This window comes from Adiantum capillus-veneris, unplaced genomic scaffold, assembly GCF_014529385.1.
Source record: "Adiantum capillus-veneris isolate H3 unplaced genomic scaffold, ASM1452938v2 Hic_scaffold_325, whole genome shotgun sequence".
NCBI lineage: Eukaryota > Viridiplantae > Streptophyta > Polypodiopsida > Polypodiales > Pteridaceae > Adiantum > Adiantum capillus-veneris.
In genome coordinates this window covers 586,832-600,015 of record NW_028221436.1, presented here as the reverse complement: position 1 = coordinate 600,015, position 13,184 = coordinate 586,832, and the positions used below count along the sequence as shown (strand labels likewise).

At 40.3% G+C, this 13,184-nt stretch overlaps 2 non-coding genes across 2 annotated transcripts; both read left to right on the top strand.

Moving 5' to 3' along the window:
* Positions 1 to 3,355: 3,355 nt before the first annotated feature.
* Positions 3,356 to 3,426, top strand: TRNAG-UCC (transfer RNA glycine (anticodon UCC)). Its single transcript has one exon. It is a non-coding gene; the product is annotated as a tRNA-Gly (tRNA).
* Positions 3,427 to 3,508: 82 nt separating this feature from the next.
* On the top strand, positions 3,509 to 3,582 carry TRNAF-GAA (transfer RNA phenylalanine (anticodon GAA)). The gene has a single exon. It is a non-coding gene; the product is annotated as a tRNA-Phe (tRNA).
* Positions 3,583 to 13,184: the final 9,602 nt, after the last annotated feature.

Below are 13,184 nucleotides of genomic sequence, written 5' to 3'. Positions count from 1 at the left end.
CGCACGCTGGTATGCTTTCTGCCTGTCGAAATTAAGCAGCGACAAGGTCTAGATTGGAGGAGCTGGAAACAGCTGCATGAAAGCCGAAACCCCCAATTAACGAAACGATATTCCAAGACACTAAAACCATAGGCTGTATCGGCGAGATCCAACGGTAAGCTAGATCCCTGGCCGGAAGTCATAGGACCTTTAGTACCTATCTAGCATTCTGTGCCCTTTAGCCTTTGTATCACAGGCAAGTAAGAAGAGCAACTTGAGAACTAACCTAAAGAGCTTGCCAGGCAAAAAAGTAGGACACAACAAGTGCTCCTTTACTTCATTCCATTCGGGAGAGGGGTAACTAAAGAAGCACATAGGTTAGTTGGAGACCCTAAACGAAGCCTTTGGCCTTTATTTGCTTTGCGAACTAACAAATTCTCTTTTTTTAAGGAAACTTGACTTGCCGCTGCCGAATGGTAGTACACTATCCTTACCTGCAAAGAAAACAGGCCTGTCCTCTTCTCAGCCTGAAAAGAGACTGGCAACAACGAAAAGGAAGAGGTCTATTTATCTAATACCTGCTTATATTGAGCAGGTATTCTCTGTTCAAAATCCACTGAAATCGTTTCTGATGACTAAGTATATCCAACAGCGTATAGAATAGCTAAAAGCAGGCAGCGGACCTTCAGGTATATCTAATCCAAGTGTTGTAGGGTTAGAGAGCCGTACGATAGGCGACTATCGCGTACGGTTCGGGGAGCACCGTAGTAGGCCATTTGAGAATTCCCTGAACTCTTCGCTAGGTGAACAGCGAGTGAACGACGGCTTTGCTGCATGGCTCGGTCAATGATTTACTTTTGACCTATATGTGTGGGCACCTGATGTATACGAGGGTTTACCTATTTTGGTTACAGCATTTTTTTCCATTGCACCTAAAATATCTATTCCTGCTAATATGTTATGTGTTTTTTTTACAGTTTTTACGATCTAACATGGTAATAACTCTTCCTTTTCCGCAGCATCGCTTTTACGATCCCAGGAGCACTGGCCGCTATGGCTTAAAAAGAAGTAAAAAGACTTTTAGCTTATAGTTCTATTGGGCACGTAGGTTATCTTTTAATTGGTTTTTCATGTGAAACCATAGAAGGAATTTAATCACTACTAATTGGTATCTCTATTTATATATCAATGACCATTAATGCATTTGCTACAGTTTTAGCATTACGTTAAACCTGTGTTAAATATATAACGGATTTAGGCGCTTTAGCTAAAACTAATCCTATTTCAGCTATTACCTTATCTGTTACTATGTCTTTATATGCAGGAATACCCTCGTTAGCTGGCTTTCGTAGCAAATTTTATTTATTTTTTGCTGCCTTGAGCTGTGGGGCTTACTTATTAGCTTTGATAGGGATAGTTACTAGCGTTATTGGTTGTTGGGCGGCCGAAAGGGGTTGCCTAGAGTTGGTGTGGGAGGCCTTGGTGCGGGTCGTGCACTGGACGCGTAGCTTACCAAAACGTCGCAAGACAGATGGAAAGAACGCATCTACGAAAGGGCAAGTGAGGGGGTACCGCTAGGATATCATAAATCTACCCAAGATCCTTGTACAAGTCTGCCGCTATCGCTACACGAGATGAACCTAAGTTGCCGTAAATTAAAGTACCCTTTAGTGTAGTAGAACTCCCAGTTACAGCGCGCGATTGCCGAAGTGCCCCCTACCGGTAATTGAAACAACGCAAGCCAGACGAAGACGAACGGGGCAGATTACCCATATTACTGGGGACAGGGAACAAATCGGCATCTCGATACGATAATACAGCCCTTAGGAAATAACGGCGAAGTCCATCCCATCCGAAAAGAACCGCCAATCCAGGCAAAGTGCCATTAGCGAAGCGCAAAAAAGGCGCGCCTTACAGGCCTTATTGGCCAAGTTAATCTGAGAGAAGCTTTTTTGGCCGGGGGCGCTTTCTAGACTTAACAGTGTTTGTTTTCTGTTTTCGAAAATAAGTGCGTGCAGAGAGGGATGCAAAGGCATTGCTATATATAGGTAGATAGATATAGATACATTCATCTATCTATACGTATCTGTTTCTTTTTCTATTAATCGTATAGAAATGTTCTTTTTTTTTATTGATTATTTATTTACTGCACTCTTTTTATAGCGGGCTCTGTGATGGACAACAGAAGGTCCATAGTACCTGCCTACTTCTCTTTTGTCTTAGCTTCATTTAGGGGAAAGCAGCACCAGAGTAATAATCTGGTAGCCGGGAAGGGGCCTAATTAGCTAAAAGCCTTAGTGAGTTATACCTTACGTATTCATTCTGCTTAACTCTTTTGTCCATTGGATGCGTGCGTTTGACAAAGTTTAGACAGGGGATTTGATTCTTGTGAATCTTTGGATGCATAGCTTTTTGAACAGGGCCGCAGGTAGTCTAAAGGAGATCAAACAGGGAGGATAAGCAGGCTTGCCTTTTTTATTAGTATCCCCTCCTGCTCCCTTCGAATAAAAGAAGGGCTGAAGATCTGCAAGCAAATAGAAGAAAAAAACAAGTCTTCGATAATAAGGTACCAATTCTCGCTAAGAAAACAAAGTGCTTGGCACTTTATTGCTCCGCTCTTTCGTTTGTAAAGCCAATGAAGTTATCTGAACCTAAACAATTTATAATTTACGTTTAAAGCAAGTTAAGCAAGTGAGCCGTACGATGGGCGACTGTCTTTTGCGGTTCTGAGGGGACTGGGTGTCCCGGGACACCGAGGGTAACTCTATTTTATTACATACGCTTAGTGAAAATAATGTATTTCGATACGCCTAAAAGATGGATTCTATATAAACTAATGGATCCTGAAAAGTTGTTACTATTAGCTATTAGTTTCTTGCTGATTAGTTTCCTTTTCTTATATCTTTCCCCGCTTTTCCTAGTTACTTATGAAATGGCATGTTGTCTATGTATTTGAGTGGTATCATTGAATCTTTCCGAGGTGGGGGTCTGTCCCCCACCTCCAGAAAAAAGGAACTAGTGATAGTGGCGTAATTAACAAAAAAAGAAAAAAGTAATTGAGACTTTAAGTTAGTTTTACAGGACAAGAAGGTTCTACAAAAAAAACTATCTAAAAATGTTAAAAAATACTGTTAATAAGATTAATAGGTTCTTTTAAATTAAAAAGGCGCGGTAGCGATAGCGTTTTATGAATTATCGTATATGAAAGAAATTGAACACGAATGATCCATCACTTGCATTCTACTAGGTGCTTAAGCAGGGTAAAGTAAAGCCGCATAGAAAGCTAAGCCCGCGCTAATGATCGGCCGATTCGTATTATAGAAACGATCTCTCTACTTTATAACATAACAACCCTCCTTTCGGAAATAAAACTTAGGCGGATATAGATTAACGGTAGACCATCTGCCTTCCAAGCAGAAGATATGGGTTCGATTCCCGTTATCCGCAATTGACAGGTGGGGCAAGAGATAGCGTAAGGTCATGACTACAGGAAAACTAAAGGTAATAGTTAGTAGTGATTCTTCTTTTAGTTTAGGTAGCTCAGTTGGTTAGAGCGAAGGACTGAAAATTCTTAGGTCAGTGGTTCAAATCCACTCCTAAACAGCTATGAATACTAATAAAAGAATAACCTGCATATCTATAAAACGCAAAACTTATACCATGGTTTTACACACAATGACTATCTGTTTTTCATTAACATCTGCTCTAAAAATTATACAATATTGCTTTGCTTCCCCCTTGAAGTCAAAAAGAACAATGATGGAAGAAGGGAATTTGGCACTTTTGTATTTGAGAAAGTACATAATACTATTTTAGTGTTCCCTTATCTATCGAAACAGCCCTTTCCTGAATTATTGGTTAGCTTCTCCGCTCCGGGGCTAGTGTAATCTGTTCTCTGTACTTTTTGAATAAAAATAAGGTTTTTAGGTTTCGCCCCCTGAAGACAATACTTAATCCTCAGACCATTTTGTCCCTGATATATTTATTATCTGATGGTTAAATCGTTAATTTTAATGGCCTTTAATAGTGAATGCTTTGGAGCCTTTCGACTTCTGAAAGCGCGTTACGCCGTTCCTTCCAAATGTGTATAACAAAGCATGAAGAAATACTGCAAGTTATAATACTCCCGAGGGCAAGGCCCAGACCTAAAAAAAGAAATTCCATTGTTAAAATTTATCTTTTTTTTTGTTTTGCCTCGATGTTTAACACACTCAGAGGCTGTTTTATTTTCCATATTCATGGCAGTTTCTTAGTGGTTGGTTATAGTGGCAGATCCTTGCCCTCGAGGTGGGGTTTAGTTTGAAAAGTCATACTGCGCACGCACGCAGAAAGGGTTCGTATAAGAAGTATGATCCCTTCGTTACCCTCATCTTTGTCTTTTTTTCTTTTTAGCTTCTACCCTTTCATCATAGATTTCTTTCACAAATTCTGAAAAGGGGCGGGGCTTTCACTCACAGAAAAGAAATAACCGTGTTTAAGCTCTATCTGATAACCTAATTTTACTGCAAATTTCAACTCCTCTGTAAAATATACACCTGTAAATGTACCTATAGGAAAGATTAAGCTTTCTGTTTTAGGATCTCTATAGGGAAGAAATGGTCTTTTTATTGAATCAGGACATGTTACTTTAGCCTCCACAAAGCCAAATAGCGAATCTAGATCGCACCCTTTCAAAGAAGTTTTCCATACAGGTTTTCCGCTGGGCATCGGTTTTGTCATAGCATAAGGATATAAAGAGTTTACATCGTAGTAATATAAATTCTTACCGTAGGGTATGTATACGTCAGTGTGACCACCATAATAGCCTCGCCGAATAAAGGCTGATTTGTTTGGTTCTGGTCTATAAATAGGATACGTTTGAGAATAATAATGGGTTCGATAGATTTTCATAGCCATTGACGATACGGTCAGGTTATTTGTTATATCTATAAGGTATCGATTCCAATATTTTTATTGTGCTTTCCTAATAATTCCAGCCAAAAGTAAGATATCTTGATCCAAATATTTAATTATTTCTGAGTTTTTCTCTTTAATATTAAACTCATTCAGTTCTTCGTGAGGTATTGAGCCCTTACTACCTAATTCTGGGCACATTGTCTCAGCTAAAGACTTCAAACTGCCTGGCAATAGTCTTAGGGAATCCCTGATGTCAAGTACCGGTATTTTTGGTTTCTTTTTATTATATACAATTATTTGATATACATTATGTTCCCTAATAATAGGCTTTATTAACCAATCACTACTATCTGAAACTAATAATTTTATCAGCAAAATCCCATCAAATCGGGATAAATTGTGAAAATGAAAGGTCGACGCCAGCCGGATCGGCGAAGGTTTAACCTAGTCGTATATATCATAGGGCCTCTCTCTTATGCAATAACAAATCCAATGCCTCTCAGCAGTGCAGTCAACAATGCACATAGGCCTCCATCACGTGAAATCCAATCATCGTCTATCACGGCCTCGCATGCGCCTGTCAGATGACCGACCCCATTCTACTTAGTTAAAAGTGGCATAATTGACGTATTTTAGAATGTAGTGGTAACTCGGGGCATTTCTGGTACTTTATGATCGTCTTTCCTTTATGGGTCCCTCCTTCGTGAGAAAGTCCGGGCTGCCCTGGCTTAGGTTAGGGTGCACGCGAAAGCCTTAGGACTTTAAACGTTTCGACCAATTTCTCATGGTGAATAATTAGACCCCATTCTACCCATCAAAAAATGGCATATCTGGCATGGTGCCAGAAAGCATTAGATAAACCGGTTTAATCTCTCATGGTGGATCCCGCGCCTGTTTCCTATCTTTTTTTCCGTCTCTGCTTCGCTCTGAACCAAAGTCTTGTGGCTTCCCTATCTCTTTGACGCTTGGCGAATCGATCTCTCCTTTCCTTATACGGATAGTATCCCGGATTTCCTGGAATATTCTCAGGGTTTCACGTACTGCTTCGGCAGCGTCGAAATCTATCTCGATTTGTTCGGCTTTGGCCTTCTTTTTGAACATTATCATACGTTGTCTTTCGCACGCCGCGATCCAGCTATTATCATCACTATCCTCATGCTCAGCTACATCTTTTTCCGGTTCACTGGACAGGTTCAAGGCCAGTGCCCAAAGCTCTGTAGGCTGTGAAGCGCTCTTGCTTTCTTCTTCTTCCAAAGTCGAGGAAGAAATCACAGAATATAAATCTGCATTAATATGGGCTTTAGCCAAAAAGCAAAAAACAAAAGACATGGAACTAGCATTATTCCTCGTAGTCGGATTAACTTCTGTGGGACTAGCAAGTACTTTATTTAAAATACTTTCATTATCAAAAGATAATAAAAAACTTGCCAAACAAGTACTAAAGATCTCTGAAATAAACCGGGGTTGACTCGCCAATACGGCGATATTTCCCAGGAACTAGAACAATTACGAAGCACGAAAGAGGATCACTCTTTCGAAAATTTCATTTTACGTAATAAACTAAGACAGGCCAAAACTCATATTGAAAATTTCCAGCAATTCCACAATAAAAATCAAACCATAGAAGGAAGGGAAGCTTCAGGTTCGGGAAGCGGGGCAGGGCATGTAGAGGTGCAAATAGATCCCCCAATAATAGAATCTCCGTACGAACTGTCTGTCATTCCGGACTTGGGGGATTTCTTTTCCTGGTTAATATGGGCTACGATCTTATTGCTATTCTGGATTATTGCACGTAAATCTGTTCACGAACCTATGTAAATAGGGTTAAAAGCGGTAGATAGCCTAGTCCCTATAGGTCGTGGTTAATGAGAACTGATAATCGGCGACTGATAAACCGGAAAGACTGCTATAGCTATTGATACCATTTTGAACCAGAAACTAATCAACGCACAGGGCACTTCCGATAGTGAAAAAGTGTTTTGCGTGTACGTAGCGATTGGATAAAAACGTTTAACCGTGGCATAATTGGTTAAGATTCTCGCAGAAGCTGGTGCTTTAGAATATATTATTATTGTTGCAGCTACGGCTTTAGATCCTGCTCCCTTGTAATTTCTGGCACTATATTTGGCTTGTGCTATGGGAGAGTTTTTTAGAGATCATGGAATGCACGCATTAATTATCTATGACGATCTCAGTAAGCAATCAGTGGCATATTGATAAATGCCATTATTGCTACGTTGACTACTAGGTCGTGAGGCTTTTTCTGGAGATGTCTTCTATTTACATTTCTGTTTATTGGAAAGAGCCGCCAAAAGGTCAGATTAAACTGGTGCAGGTAGCTTAACCGCTTTACTTGTCATTGAAACATAAGCTGGAGACGTTTTTGCTTATATTCCTACTAATGTCATTTCCATTATAGATGGATAAATCTTCCTGGAAACTGAACTTTTCTATCGCGGAATTCGGCCTGCTATTAACGTAGGATTATTCGTTAGTCGCGTTGGGTCTGCTGCTTAGCTGAAAGCTATGAAAGCCCTTTGTGGCACCTTGAAATTGGAGCTAGCATAATATCGTGAAGTTGCCGCTTTTGCGCAATTTGGGTCAGACCTCGATCCTGCTACTCGGTATTTGCCACATCGCGGCGCTAGACCTACTGAGGTACTTAAACAAGCATAATATTCCCTAATTCCTATCGAATAATAAATTGTAATTATTTATGTAGCGGTCAATGGGTTCCTGGACTAAATCCCTTTAACGCAGATCACAACATATGAAAAAAAACTTCTTGACAACCCATACATATTTTCAAAGATTTGAGAAGAAAAGCTCTTAAGTAAAGAAATAACAAAAGAAATTCATTTACTTTGTTTAAAAGAAGCTGCAAGCTTGAACCTGAACAGAAAACTTGACATAAATGAGTAACTCTACTAAAAAAAGAAATCTTTTGAATAACCTCACCAGAAATCTTTTGAATTTGAATAACCTCACCAGAAATCTCTCCTTTCTTTTGAATAACCTCACCATATATCTCTCCTTTATTTCTAAGAACCTCAACATATATCTCTCCTTTCTTTTTAATAACCTCACCATATATCTCTCCTTTCTTTCGTTGAGAAAGGTATTCTTGTTTGTTGCTCTTTTTTTAATTTTATTAAATCTAATTGGGCTTGGGTTTGCTGAAACAGCATACTGTATGAATATGGGCGCTAGTAGTTCTTCAATAGTAACTCAAGCGTCTTCACATTCACAGTTTATGCAACTAAAGGAGGAGGATTGCCGTTCAATCTTATTTGAAACTTGGCAAGATTGTGATAAAATACTAAAAACCTGCCAACAAGGCAGATTGCCCAGCGCTGAGAACGGTTATGAATTCGTTTCACAACTGCAGCCTGCGCAAATAAACAATCTAGTAAACTCTATCTCTGCCAAGTTAAACCCCTCCATAGTCAGCGAAGCCACAATGCAGGAATGGGCTCAGATTTCGGTACAGTTTAAGGAGGCAAACTCCCGTCTGTTCACGTCGTTCCATAAGGACCTTATTCCTGGCTTGATGCTCATCTCTGGGGTATCTCTCCCTTTAAGCATGTCCCCGGAAGAGGGCATAGAACTCCTCTTGAAGGTCCCCTTCTCCCAGGAAGTGATAGCGCATTATGCCGCGCAAATAGTCTCCCAGGCGCAACCTTTGATTGACATGTATAAAGCCCTGTTTGAGCTCTTGCCTTCGACTCCAGAAGTAGTTTTTGTTGAGCAAGACATGCCGCCGCTGAATCCAGAAACAGAAATAACTGTTTCGCAGGAGGAGGCGGATAAAATCCAAGCCGTTCATAATAAAGCCAGGGACGCTGTCCAGATTTTCGTTAAGTTCCATAGGCTTAGAAGCCGGATTCGTAAAGGGACTGCCTTTAAACTTAAACGTAGACGTCGTGGTTAAAAAACCGTCTCACGGGCAGAGCGGACACCCTGGGGAGGGTAAAAACCACAGCTGACGACTGAATCCGAATATTACGGATTACATATATCAAGTAATTACTTTCTTTTAGGGAAGGGATGGTTAAATTATTCGGTAACCAACCGAGAGATCATCAACGACAAAGATTGACTTTTTTGTCTTTTAATTGAGTTAATTTTCTTTAATTACGTAAACTCATTTTGAAATAACGCAAAAAACATTTCCAGGGTTGGGCTTTCCTTGACCCAACCCCCCCGCACCGATAGCTCAATTGGATAGAGTCCCTGGCTTCGAACCAGGTAGTTAGGGGTTCGAGTCCTCTTCAGTGCAACATCGTTTCATTTCGGGCTTCGATAAAGCTATATACCACTAACTCTCACTCTTATTGAGAAGAAAGCTTTCACAACTTGCAAGGTAAAGCATGTATCTTCCACCCGGTATTATGTTCAGTCCTCTTTCTTTCAGTTCTTGTTTTATTTAAAGTAAGCGGTTCCCTACGCTTTTTCCTATAGCCCACCTTTTCGATGTTTTAAATCCTATGCCAAGACTAGGGAGCGAGGGGCACAAAGTGTCAAGCAGGGTTGGGTTAACCTTTCTCGCCGATCCAATTTATACTGGGATCAGAGGAATGAGTTGAGAACGCCACTACGTTCCTGTACCCTTTGCTCTTAAAAAGTATCGCTGGTTTTCCCTGCATAATCTGGGCGCATGGTCGAATACGTCCAGTCTAGCGTTGGTAATTCCGTAGAAATAAATGGATGCACGAAGTTCATTCTAACGCCGTAGACACCGAGAGTTTAATTGGTTGAGCCCTGAAGTGCCGAAGGGCAATCCCAACGCAAACCGTAGACATTGATAGTTCCTCATACACGCCTTGTTTCTAAATTACCATGTTATCGCCATGACGGGTTTCGTAACCTCGTCGTGTACTCGAAGCGACAGTGAATTGATCTCTAATCACAATCACCCAGTCCTCTTAATGGTGTCGCTAGGGCAAACAAAACAAGCCAACCACTAACTTTTTTAGGTTAGGGGGGTTTCATTACTGTTTATTACTCATCTGGTGCTTACAGTAGTGTGTTTCTGCTTCTTAGTAGATCTTTTTAAAGAACGCCTTTTTTATTCTATTATTATGCTTATAAACATAGAGATGTGCCTAACAAAGGCATAAAATCATTAGAAACTCTAAAAAAGGCAAAGGAATCTAAAAATGTTTAGGCAAAAGCTACTTTGGAAGCAGAGGCAAGGGAATCACCCTTTATAAACTTTCAAGGAGGCAAAGGAAGCAAGAGAATCCATTTTCGAAGAGAGATACGTCTCCGCCCCTTACATACGAGAAGGTGGTTGGCAAGTCCATGAGTTTTTCAGAAGCTTTCCTAAGTGCTTCGTGTGGTGTCGGACTACCATTAGTCCATATTTCAATGAATGAGATTTCCTGCGTCGCTCTACCACTTCCAAATAGATGGATGCTATAATTTACGTTTCGGACAGGCATAAATACAGCATCGATGGGAAATTGTCCCTTTCCGGATTTCGCTAGATTTTCTATACGATATCCGCAATCTTTTTCAATCTCTAATTCAATAGTTAGAGATATTGGTTGGGTAATGGTAGCTATATATTGCGAATTGTCAATTGCTTCGACGCCAGGTGGTAATGATGGATCGCCCGCAGTTACTTCTTTAGGACCTGTTACAGATGAAAACGCCTCTTGAATATCTTCTTTTGAATCGCCCCTAAGCACAATCTCTTTCGGATTAACTAAAGCATCATGTATTGTCTCTTGAAGACCCGTTATTGTGGAATACTCGTGCACGACTCCGCAAAATCTTGCACGTGTTATGCTTGTCCCTTCAATCTCTTGTGACAAAGCTCTACGCATGGCAATTCCTACAATACTGGCTTGACCCCTTTTAAAGGGAGATACAAGGAAACGACCATAATGAAGCCGCTTACTTTCTATTTTGGATTCAAGGCATTTCCACTGAATTGCCTGCTTAGAGGTCGACATCTCGTTTTTGCGTGCGCATACGTAATTTTTTTTTCTCTCCTTTTGATGTGACTAATCACTAGTTAGACGCGTCTCTTTCTGGGGGGTCTACAACCATTATACGGCATAGGAGTCACGTCACGTATGAAACTGAGGATTATGCCGCTTCTGCGAATAGCTCGCAAAGCGGTGTCTCTCCCCGGTCCGGGCCCGCTCATCATAACTTCTGCTTGTTTCATACCCCGATCCACTGATGCTTTAATTGCATTCTCAGCCGCAGCTTGCGCAGCAAATGGCGTGCTTTTGCGTGTTCCCTTAAATCCACAGGCACCGGCGGAAGACCAAATAATTACCTGTCCCCGGACGTCTGTGACGGTAATGATAGTGTTATTGAAACTCGCCTGTATATGAATGACTCCCTTTTGAACTCCGCGTTTTCCCCCACGTGAACGAATTTTTCTCGATTTATTTGACTTGACATAATTAATTAATTATTTTTATTGGGAAGCTCTGTTTAATTAATATTCTTTTTCAGATAGAAATATTTATTATCCTTGTTTCTGTTTATGTTTTGAGTTGCAACAAATTACCATGATTCGTCTACGTCGTAGAATCAATCGACATTTTTTACATATTTTCCGAATGGAAGCACGGATTTTCGTATCTATAACCTTGAATTAATTGGGTAAATCTACCTGTAGGTTTGCTACATGTTTCTTCGATCTAATCAAGATAGGAAATTTGGCAAGAGAAGTGGTTTGGTTAACTGCCGAAAATCTAAACTGATACCGAAATCTACTGACTATTGTTTGTATGCCTACTTCTAAGGCGGTAGATGATGCGTCCCTTGGTAAGATCATAGGGACTCAGTTCAGCTCTTACCCTATCTCCTGGTAGTATTCTTATATAACTGCGTCGCATCCTCCCCGATATATGAGTCAAAACTTGACATCCATTATCCGAACACGCTCAAAACGTGGCATTGGGTAAAGATTCTGTAACTGTACCTTCCATGTCAATGAGATTCTGTTTCTTCATCATTTGGAATAAGTAAACCTCCTATTTACATTACAGGTTTCTCCAAAAAAATTCTTTTCATTGAAGACGTAACTGGTGAAAATAAGTAACTTTTGTCCCTGTTTCTCCCTTTCAATTACCAAATATGGCGTAGAATTTCCCCCCCCAGTTTTTCTTCGCCTAGCTTCCCGATCTGTAATGAGTCCATAAGACGTTGATAAAATTGCAATTCCCATGCCCCCTAAGATCTTAGGGATTCTTATATGATCGCAATAGATTCTGAGACCGGGTTTGCTAATGTACCTAATAGTTATAGTTTAGTTGCCACGTAAGGTAAGGTAAGGTAAGGTAAGGCTTTTTTTCTTTTAGCTTAATAAAAGGCTTCAAGCTATAGAGCTTAGGCATCAAACTAGTGAGTTAAAAGAAGGCAAGCACTTACCTAAAAAAGGGGACCAAGGAAACTTAACTTTGGAAAGCACTAGCTCCTCTGACAAAAGCAAAACCATGAGTTCGCAACCTTTTATAACAGAGCAAAAGAATGAAAAGACTGACTCACCAAGCCAGGGTAAAGAGCCTTATAAAAGTTGCAAGAAAAAGAAAGGAAAAAGGAATATTAAGCACCATCCATTACCACGCGAACCACCGGGTTCATGAAAAAACTAGGGTAGAGTGTTAAAATAACATTAGTGGGCAAGCAAATCCGTCATTTTACATGGTATTCTAGATTTTCACTCAAACAACCAAGGATGAAACAAATCAACGTAATAGCTAGGTTACCTAAACGGGTGAAACTCTCTGTCTTTAACCATTTAGGAATGCAATCATTGTTCTTTAATTGGCTGCTCCGCTCGGGCTTTCCCTCCCCACGAAAAACCCTTTGCTACGCTTGCATCTTTAATTGGGCTTTCTCTTCACTTGCCTTTGACCGTGGCTCTTTAGACTCTTAAAGGCATTCTCGTTAATCCTACCATTACGTTGAATGTAGATGCATTGTACTAATAAAAGATATAGCGCTTAATCGCTTGGGCTTTCCCCCGGAAATCCCTTCGCTTGCCTTTACCCGTTGCTGCCACAGTAAGGGATCTTTAGACTCTTGAAGGCAGGCTCGTCAATCCTACCATTACGTTTCAAAATGTAGATACATTTAAGTAAAGTAAAGTAATTCTTGATATGGCTAATGCTTTATCGCTTGGGCTTTCCCCCCGGAAATCCCTTCGCTTGCTAGGATTGTGCTTTACAGACTGCCATGTAGCTGAGATATCAGCGTGCAACCTTTCAATATTCACTTTTTTATTAGAGAAAAACGAAGTATAATTAGAAACCATGATCTATTTATCATCTAATGGTCAAATC